Source organism: Rhincodon typus, chromosome 18 (assembly GCF_021869965.1).
Source record: "Rhincodon typus isolate 14 chromosome 18, sRhiTyp1.1, whole genome shotgun sequence".
Lineage (NCBI taxonomy): Eukaryota > Metazoa > Chordata > Chondrichthyes > Orectolobiformes > Rhincodontidae > Rhincodon > Rhincodon typus.
Window position 1 is genome coordinate 45,236,625 of NC_063349.1, and position 11,342 is coordinate 45,247,966.

Sequence of the window (11,342 nt, forward strand, 5' to 3'; positions counted from 1 at the left end):
TCCACACTTCCCTTTACGTCAGCAAAGGTATTAGTACAACCTCCTCACTCCAACTATGATCACCCAACCTCCTTTCTCTGTCTGAGCGTACTTATTGCCCTGCAAAGTCCTGGCTGCATACACTATTGGGTGGGTATTCCTCTCCATTGAGCCACCTGTGAGCTAATGACGCCCTGCTGCCGTACCGGGAGGCATCGCATTGTCAATACCGGATCTCGCTTGGGAGCACAGTGCGCCAACACCTTCGAGGACGTTAGCCGTTTCTTCTGTTCCCTGAAAGCCATGGCTTGGCTACGTGACCATTTCTAAGGCTGACCCTGTTTTGAGAGTTGATGCAAAGGTACCAGGAAGGAGGCCGGGTTATATATGAATTTTCTGTAATAATTCACCAGCCCAAGTATCAGCCAGTGCATCTTTCATCGCCCTTGCTTTATCTTCCAACAGATGTAATCCAGCCTTGTCGACTCTGTAGCTCAAATAGTCACTTGTGGTGCCTGGAACACATTTTTCCCTTCTAAGGCTTACTTCTGCCTGGGAGAAATGTCTAAGGACTATGTCCAGGTTATCCAAGTGCTCTTTATTGATCTGCCCTGTTGTTATCACATCATCCAGTTAAATGTTGACCTGGGGTAAAGCTTATAAAATATTCTCCATTGTCCACTGAAAAATTGCACAGTTGACAGTTTGCCAAATGGCAGTCTCATATATTGGTACAACCCTATATGTTATTAATTGTAGCATACGTCTGGGAATCCTCATGTAACCGCAATTGCAAGTACGCATGGCTCATGTCCAGCTTCGTGGAGCACAGCCCCCTGCCAGCTTTGCATATATATCTTCTATGCAAGGCATTGGGTATTTATCTAGCGGCAAAAAACTGTTTAGTGTTTGTTTAAAATCTACACAAAGGCAAACATTGGTTTTCGCAATCAATGTGACTGGTGCGACCTATTCGCAACTGGATTGGTTTGATGATTCCTTTGCTTTCCAGTCTTCTGAATTCTGCTTCTACTTTTGCCTGTAAGGCAAATGATACTGATCGGGCCTTGCAGAATTGTGGAATTGCGTTCTGGTCAACATGCAAACTGGCCTTGTCTCCTTTGATAATCGGTAGACCTTCCTGAAAAACTTCCAGGTATTTAATTAGGACTTCATTCAGACAGCCACTTTTTATCCAAAATGTTGAGCCAATATAGGTGAATCATTCTCAACCAATTTCACCCCACCAAACTTGGGCTTTTACTACAGTCAGTGATAACTAAACCAATTGCTTCTCATAAGAGACCGTGACCAAAGTTGTACCCTTAATCTGTAGGGGTGCCCCAGTATAGGTTCTCAGTCTAGCAGACGTCTTGCGCAAACTTAAGGGTCGGAATCCAGAGTGAATTTTGTTAAAGACTGGTTCTGCAATCACTGAAATGGCTGCACCTATATTGACCTCCACTAAAACAGGGTGACCATTTAACCGGATATTTATTTTGATTGATTCTGATTTGGACGTTGCTGAGCAATTTAACTGTTCCAAACCAGATGTAGGTGGACTTTCTAGGGTGTGCACTATCCTGAATACCAGCCAATGAGTTCTTGTATTCAGTTTAGGTCTAGTGGGTCTCTTCGCTATCTCAAGTCCACATAATGGCAGCAACAACAATGACTTGTCGGATCCTGAAAAAAACGTTTTAACCTTTTGGCTGAGGCTTTGCTTTGTTTTGGGGTTTTGCTGTGGGCTGACCTAGAGTCCCACTATTTATGTCCTGAGCGAGGCTATGCAATTGCCTTCACTCAAGTGCTGTCCCCCAGTCGGAATGGTGAAGGTGTCCACTTCCATTGGAATACCCTGCAACTCACTTGCTGCATTTTCCATTGACAAAGCCAGTTGTAGTGCCTGTTTGAAGTTCAGTTGGGCTTTAGCTAGTGAACGGTTTTGCATGGTTACATTGTTAATCCCACATACCAAGTAGTCTCTCAGCATCTCATGCAGTGTTAAACCAAAGTCACATGCCTCTGCCAGTGTCTTAACCTAGTTATAGATCTCGATATGGATTCCCTTGGTTCTCGAATTGCTGAATAAAATTGATAGCATCTCAGAATTAAAGGAGACTTTGAGTCATAATAATCCTTAACTAAATTCATCAACTCTTGAAAGATTTTAGTATCTGATGCCTCAGGAAAAGTTAGGCTCCTAATAACTGAAAAAAAATGTGGGTCCTCAAGCTGTCTGCAGAATTACTCGTTGCTTTTCATCTGCTCCAATGTCATTTGCCTGGAAAAAATAACACATTCTTTCCACATATTGGGCCTAGTCTTTGACGGCAGGATCAAACGAGTCAGACTTCCCAAATAACAGCATTATGGCAGAAATACTTAAGTCAAAGACGACTGTTACCAGTGAATTTCTTCAGGAGTGTGCTTTTCTCTTGTTGCCACTGAAATAACTCAACAGAGGCCAGTATCCAGTCAACAAGTCACCCTTTATTTACATGTGAAGAGACCAAATTACAGATCCAGCTTCCTCAGAGCCAGGTCTCAGACTGAACAGGATAACTGACACTCCTGTTTATATCTATAGGTCAGGGCTCCCTGATTGGAACAGATTAACAGCACCAATCAGGGAACTCATTTTATGAGATCCACCTGGCTGACCTTGTTCTCTACAAATATGAGAGAAAGAATTCCTGGACAGTAACAGGTTTCATTCTTAATTGGATGAGTTTTACAAGTGAAGAAAGTAAACAGTTGTACATTAGGCTTCTGTTAGAAGGTTCTGGAATAGTATGTTTTGGCTTCTGGGAAACATCCGTCGCTTGAAGAAAGCTTTTAGTTTCATTTCAGTTTGACAGAAATCTTGTTTGAAGCTGGAAGTGTAAAACAGTTTCTCCTGAAGAAGGGAGATACTTCAGAAGTGTTAAGAAACAGTTTACCTTTATGGAAGGAATTAAGTTTGAAATTTACAGACTGTAACTGTTTGTTAAAACCCTGAAGGTGTTATGTGAAGCTATAAAGATGTCTAAGCTCAGCTGTATGAAGATTCAAGTAAGTGATTATCAGATTCTTTACCAGAAATTGAAGCATCAGTTAAGTTAAACCGATGTGTTAGAAAAGGGACTTGATTGGGGCATGATTGGATTTTACAGGATGATATTTTAGTGTGTGATGACATTTTTAAACTTCTGTTATTTGTAAATTATTTGGCTTACTATGTTTTCGCTTCATTTCCTTTGCATAATTAACTTATGCATTATTGAGGAGTCCAAAGAAGCTGTGTTGAGAAAAAAATTGGGAAATGCACTCCTGTCCTAATTCTTATATTTTTGTTATGATCTTTTATCAGAATTCAACTGATGAAAGGTCATTGATTTGAAATATTAACTTTTGTTTCTCTTTCCACAGATGTTGCCAGACCAGATGAGTAGACTCCTTGAAATCAAGAATGTGGCTGTCTCAGCCCTGAATATAATTAATGACTCAATACCTCACAGCTCTCGAGGGTAAAGAATTCCAAATATTATTATTGGTGATTAAATTCCTCCCCATTGCCAACCTAAACGTGAGAATCAGATGCTTATAGGAAGATAATGGAAAAAGACTAGTAAGTGCTGTGTTATCAGTAGTGGTTTCTGCAACAGTCCAACCCTAACCGGTGGTCCTTACTAAACAATTACCTAGATTCAAACTGAATAAGGGTAAGGAAGATGGAAGAGCATGAAAGGGGAAAATACTAGGAAAGGAATACTGTGAAACATGGCACACAATTTTTAAAAAAAAAGCTTGGACAAGCAGTAGAGAGTAGGCTTAAGAGCAAATACCTATATAAGGAAATAGCTAATGCAGCTTGTGTAATTTGACCACATGACCATGAATCAGCAGTTACTTAGAAGTCAGAGGCCATCTAAACTGCACAAAATAACTATGCGACATTACTGAAAGCTACATGGACAAGAAGGCTCATCTGATGACTCACCATCTGCTCTCCATGCCCTAAGCTTCTGCTTGTGAGGAAAGTGTTTGACAAGGTTCCGCGTGGTAGACTGGTTAGTAAGGTTAGATCACAAGGGATCCAGGGGAGTCAGCCAATTGGATACAAAATTGGCTTGAAGGCAGGAGACTGAGAGTGGTGGTGGAGGGTTTTTGTGGACTGGAGGCCTGTGACCAGTGGTGTGCCACAAGGATCAGTGCTGGGCCCACTGTTTTTTGTTATTTATATGAATAGTTAGTAAATTTACAGTTGACACCAAAATAAATGGTGTAGTGCACAGTGAAGATCATCTCAGAGTACCATGGGACCTTGATCAGATTGGCCAAAGATGGCAGATGTGGAGTTTAATTTAGATAAATGTGAGGTGTTGTATTTTGGTAAGGCAAACCGGGGCAGGACTTATACACGTAATGTTAGGGTACTGGGGAGTGTTGCCGAACAACGAGACCTAGGGATGGAAGTGCATAGTTCCTTGAAAGTGGAGTTACAGGTGGTGGTGGTGGAGAAGACGCTTGGCACACTTACCTTCATTGGTCAGAACTTTAATGTAGGAGTTGGAATGTCATGTTGTGGTTGTACAGGACATTGGTGAGCCACTTTTAGGATACTGTGTACAATTCTGGTTGCCCTTCTATAGGAAGGATGTTGTTAAACTTGAAAAGATGCGGGAAAACGTTTACAAAAATGTTACCAGGACTGGAGGGTTTGAGCTACAGAAAGAGTCTGAATACGCTGAGACTTTTTTTCCCTGGAACTTTGGAGACTGAAGGGTGACCTTATAGAGGTTTATAAAATCATGAGGGGCATGGATAGGGTGAATAGCCAAAGTCCTTTTCCTAGGATGGGGGCATCCAAAACTAGAGGGTGTAAGTTTAAGGTGAGAGGGGAAGGATTTAAAGAGGACCTGACGGGTAACTTTTTTAATGCAGAGAATGGTGCATGTATGGAATGAACTGCGAGAAGAAGTGGTGAAGGTGGATGCAATTACAACATTGAAAAGGTATATGGATGGGTATATGAAAAGGAAGGGGGATATGGGCCAAAAACTGGCAAATGGGACTAGGTCAGTTTGGGATGTCTGTTCAGAGGGGATGAGTTAGACCACAGGTCTGTTTCAGTGTTTTAAGTCTCTAGGACTAGGAATCAAAGGATGCAGAATCACAATGTAAGTTTGCCATGCCTAGAAAAGGGAATGATTGACACTTGTTTGACACATAGCTTATTTTAAATCAATGTTGCATGTAACCATTGTATGCAAAAATGTATAAATATACTGTTTTGAGCTGTAAACAGGGGAGTGTCTCTGAGCTTGATTTAGAGGACCTGTCCTACGTGCATGTAGTACAAACTTGAATAAATTCACCTTGTTACACTCCACTCAGATCTGAAGGCTCAATATTTCAAAATATACCTCCATCAACACGGTATCAAATGAAGATGGCCACTAGTCATTGTGACGTCAGTGAGGAGTTTAAAAACTGAGACTAATAGATTTTTGAGTCAATAAATGTGGAGCTGGAAAAGCACAGCAGGTCAGGCAGCATCTGAGGAGCAGGGAAGTCAACGTTTCGGGCTGAAACCCTTCGTCAGGACTGGAGACTGGGACGGGAGCCCAGCATTAAATAAACAGGGGGGGGGGGGGCGGGGGGGGAGGGTTGGTTAGATGGAGGCAGGTAAGGAGTTATTGTAGTTAGTCAGTGTGAAGGGTGGAGTGGATAGATGAATTGGAAGATGGACAGGTTGTGGGTGGAGAGATTTTGAAGATGGTGAAGTCAATATTCAGGCCATTGGACTGTAACTGTCAAGGCAAAATATCAGATCTTGTTCCTCCAATTTATGTTTGGCCTCACTCAGACAGTGGAGGTAGCCAAGGATGGACATGTCACTGTGGGAAGGGGAGTTAAAGTGGATGACAATTGGAAGGTCGGGTTGGTTGGTGCATGCAGAGCACAGGTGCTCCACGAACCGGTCCCCGAGTTTGCATTTGGTCTCCCTGATATAGAGGAGACCACATTGGGAGCAAGATACAGTAGGTGAGGTTAGATGAAGTGGATTTGGAAGGATGGTTTGGGGCCTTGGATGGAGGTGAGAGGGGTGTAGGGACAGATGTAGCACCTCCTGCAGTTGCAGGGAAAGGTATCGGGTGTGATGGAGGGATTGGTGGGAAGTGTGGAGCTGATGAGGGTGGAAGTGAACGGGCCCTATGGAAAGCAGACAGGGGTGGGGAGGTAAATATCTTTGGTGGCGGGGTCTGATTGTAGGTGGCGGAAATGTCGGAGGTTGGTGGGGTGGTAGGTGAGGACCAAGGGGATGCTATCCTTATTGTTATTTGGGGGAGAAGGTTTGAGGGCAGAAATGCAGGAAATGGGGGAGATGCGGTTGAGGGCATCTTTAATAACAGAGGAGGGGAAACTATGGTCCCTAAAGTAGGAGGATATCTGGGAAGTCCTAGAGTAGAACACTTCATCCTAGGAGCAGAGGCAGAATTGAAAGTATGGGATAGCATTTTTGCAGGAGGGTGGGTGAAAGGAGGTGTAGTTGAGGTAATTGTGGGAGTCAGTGGGTTTGAAATGAGTGTCTGTAGTCAGTCAGTTACCAGAGATAGAGCCGGAGAGGCCCAGGGAGGGGAGGGAGGTGTCAGAAATGATCTAGGTGAATTTGAGGGGGTGGTGGTAGATGTTGGCAAAGTTAATGAACTGTTCGAGCTCCTTGCAGGAGCACGAGGTAGCACCAATACAGTCATCAATGTAGCAAAGAAATAGGTGAGGAATGCTGCCAGTGTAGTTGTCGAAGAGGGACTGTTCCATGAATTTTACGAAGAGGCAGGCACAGCCCTGGCCCACACGGGTGCGCATGGCTACCCCTTTGGTTTATGGGAAGTGGTAGGAATCAAATGAAAAATTGTTGAGGGTGAGGACCAGTTATGCCAAGCAAATGAGAATGTCGATGGAGGGGGACTGGTTGGGCCTATGGCAGAGGAAGAAGCGGAGGGCTTATAGCTATCTTTGTGGGGGATACGGGTGTACAGGGACTGAAAGTCTGTGGTGAAGGTGAGGTGTTGGGGGCTAGGGAATTGAAAGTTTTGGAAAAGGTGGAGGGCATCGATTGTGTTCTAAATGTAGACAGGGATTTCCTGGACCAAAGGGGAAACGAGTCAAGGTAGGAGGAGGCAGAGACAATGGGTTGACCAGGGCAGTCAGGTTTATGGATTTGGTGTAGAAGATAGTTCCCCAACCCTGCACTGCCCTCGTTTCTATCAGGCTGGAGGCTGTGGACGGGAGATCTCCCAAGGTGATGAGGTTGTTGATGGTCTGGGAGTTGATGGCTTGGTGATCAGAGGTGGGGTCATGATTGAGAGGATGGTAGGTGGAGGCAGAGTTGGCGTCTGGCCTCAGTAATGTAGAGGTCAGTTCACCATACTACCAGCATGGCCCCTCCTTGTTGTTGGGTTTTACTGCGAGGTTGGGGTTGGAGCAAAGGGAGTGGAGGGCTGTGCATCATGAAAGGGAGTGTTTAGAGTAAGTGAGGGGGGTAGAGAGATTCAGGTGATTGATGTTGTGCTGGCAGTTGGAGATGAGGAGGTCAAGGGAGAATAGGAGGCCGGGAGGGGGAAGGAGGGTGGGTTGGATTATTATTCAAAGAAATAGGCATGGAGATGAAGGAAAAAGAGTTGACATCAAGGTATACGTGGAATTCATTCATGTGTGGGCGCAGGGGAACAAAGGCGAGTCTTTTGCTGAGGACTGACCATTCAGCCTCAGTGAAGGGAGGTCTGGGGAGGGTGAATACCCAGCAGGGCTTGGGGCTGGGGCTGAGTGTAGAGCTGGAGCTAGGAGCAGGGGTGGAGACTTCGTTGGGAGTGGGTGTGTGTACAGGAGCGGTCACGTGTGCGGAAATGGAAATAATGACTTGGTCAGTGACCATCATGTGGTTGGCGGCCCTCATAAGTTCAGTGATGATATTGAGAGATGCGAGTTAAGTATCCATGATCTCAATGAAGGATTCTCAAACAGGGATCTACAGGTTCTAAGCTTTAAGAATCAGGATCAGAATGCTGTTGCAAACTTTATCCAACCAGAAGATCCCAGAGTTCCTGAGGACCTGTAAATTACCAAGGCAACGTGACTGGTTACAAATGTACAGTTTACTAAATTGAGCACTTGTCCCAAAGCCTGCTCCACCATGCAGTAAGATCATGGCTCATCTGATCAAGGTTCACCCACACATGGCAGCCCTGATCTATGCAGTTTTAAGAAATATGTGTCATTAGGTTTCAGGAATCATCACTAACATACCCATTAGCTTTGGAGTGTGTACAGCTTACTTGTGTGTGACCTGTGCAGGGAATTTTGTTTGACAACACAATTTAGTGAGAATGTTGATCACCACCCAGCTTTCTACTATCCAGCCAATTAGTTCTACCATTAGGCCAGCCCCTTCAGCCTGGTTAGCTTAGATGGTATACCCTGGATAGTTGATCACAGGTTGGTGGATTTAATGCATCAGAAAACAGTCTTCTGGTTTATCACTATTACTCGGCGCAGCAAAGATACAGCCACAAAGGCATGTTACTACCCCACCCAGCTAAGCAAGCCCTTACATTCCCTCAAGGAAATGTGATGCTCTTGCCTGAAAATATTACTCGAAGACTATTTGCATAAGCAATTTAGTGGTTATTGATTCACTTTTCTCCTGGCTCAATGGGAACCAGCGTTGTGATACAACACTCGAAAGCACCAGTACTTTTCAATGTGCCAGTCCTGGAAAAAATGTGTCTTGGAATTTTGAAGCAAATTCTATTTGATCACAACTGCATAAATTGGGAGACCTGGGGAAAGTAAATGTAATTGTACAAACTATGAAGACGGCAACAGTATTTTTCAGAAAGGTCATATCACATGATTTGGTTTTTATTTTACCATAATCAACATCCCCCCACTTTATAAAAATATGGATTTTTATTATTCATCCATTGCCTCATTTTTTCCCCATAATCATCTATCCTCAAGGGTTTTTGATTTTCAGTTAACAATCTCATTATTATTCTTTAGTTAATGTTTACTCATTTGTAATTTTTGATTAATGATGTACCTGATTCTTAGTTAATTATTTCTTCATACATGGTTTCTGAACATAATTTTTTCCTTGGTTATTAATTTCCTTAGGTTTTTCCCATTTTTGAGATACCTACATGTAATTACAGAAGTATTGCTTAGTACCAGAAACAATTTTCACTTGAGTAAAAAATATTTATAATGAAATTTTTTTAGAGGAGATCCTTGTAACTTTTATAATGTAAAAGGCAGAAGCAAAAATGGAAACAAAAGCCTTGATCTGACTGAATGCTAGCATTAGTTCAAGGAACTGGATGTCCACTCCTCTTCCTATCAAGGTCAATAAATGCCATTGATAATGGATACATATTTAGTGAATTGGAGGCTAAAAACCAATTATGGACTGATTGTGCCAAAAGATCTGTTTCTGCATACTGCCCCTCCCTACTAAGTTGCACTAAACATAAATAAAGCAGCAGCAATAGAGGGAGTTCACTTGATACATCCAAGCATATCTGGAAAATGAATAACAGTTGCACCGAGTGAGTGGCTGGTACAGTGCCTGAGATCTTGTTGTACCTGCATGTGGTGGCTCTGCATCTCATATACCCTATGACAAAAGAATGGCATTGTTCAAAAGTTGGGTCTTAAGGGAATTAAACTGGGCCATATCAAGGAAACATGATGAGAATGAAATAAAGATTTTGCTGGGAATAGGATATCAAAGTGCATGTACGGCAATGGTTTAGCAATTTGATAAAACCCATCTGGTTCACTAATGTCGTTTAGGGAAGGAAAATGCCATCCTTACCTGGTCTGGCCTACAGGTGACTCCAGAACCACAGCAATATGGTTGACTCTGAACTGCCTCTGGGCAATTAGGGATGGGCAATAAAAGCTGCCGAGCCAGCAATGCCCTCATCCCATTAACGAACAAAAAAAAAAATCTGCATGAGTGGTGTTGGAAATGGCAGGCCAAAAATTACAGCATTTGGAATTTCATATTGCAATTACAAATGACTTAGAGGAAAATTTTAAACAAGGACAAGGGGGCTGGGGAAATGGAAGAAATTAGGAGGTAATAGGTTCTAATTAGTGAATGAAGAAGTAAGTCAAATATTTTTAAAGGAGCAAAAAACTGGTGAAAATAATTCAAACAGGTTCGTGAGTTTTGTTAGTTTCCAAATATCTTGCTGCACAAACCCGGATACCAAAACACTGAATGTGTTGATTTTCACAGGAAAAACTTAAAAATCTTAGAGATTTGGATTTTTGACTAGACAGTTCACAGTATACAACTTTTGTTATTTATTATAATTACTTATATGGATCCATGTTCATTCACTGCCTGTTAAATAGATTATGAAAATTACTTTTTAGTCAATGTAAACCATGCACTTTATTAAACAACTATGAACTTTTTCAATTGCTTGAAGTTAAAAATGGAGGACAACATATAAAATGCTATGTAGCAACTCAATCTAAGTGGATGAAAAACTTTGCAAACAAGATTAATTGCTTAATAAAATGTGATGCATTGAAATCCAAAATCTTCAGCAGTGTTCAAGAACACAACACAAAGAAACTGTTTTAGAATATCATTCCTATTGATCATTGTAAAAACAGGATCTTAGTCAGGAATATTACAAGGAAAAAGTGTTTTTTATATATAACATCAAGCTAACCCTTAGTACCAAGCTAATAATTTAAGGCCTGTGTTCAATATTTTCCCCACACGGTTGTGAACTCCTGGCACAACAATCAAGAATGCAGCAGTCTTCTCAAAAGCAGAGTTCCAAATGTGTTAGCAATTTGAGGGGTCCTAAATGCCTTAATCACATCTGCAGAATTTAAATGATTGTACACACAAGGACTTCTTATACAGTGAGGTAGTTGGAGCCAAATAACCAGTAAGATGCCCAAAGTTCTGCTTCAAGTGCTTGCAAGCTTGACAGATTGATTATTGCACCTAGGTATCACTATGAGCACAGATGAAAATGGCTACACCTCTTGTGGGCTGCCATTTACCACCATGATGACCAATGGCTGCAGTAGCTTGGCAACATTGATAACAGCGATACAATGATATTAGTTACCTTCATGTCCAACACTCGTAACAGAATCTGCCTGTCAACCAACAGCAAAGGAGTGCCAGATGAAGACTCCTCACCTGAAATAATTTTTTATTGCATATCTGTCACCTTTTGTAGATGGATGGGACAGTATCAAAATTAGGGAAATGAATATTTTAATTTGCAGGATTTCTTTAAATGTAGTTGGAAGTTCACCCTAACACAGGATGAATGGATTCC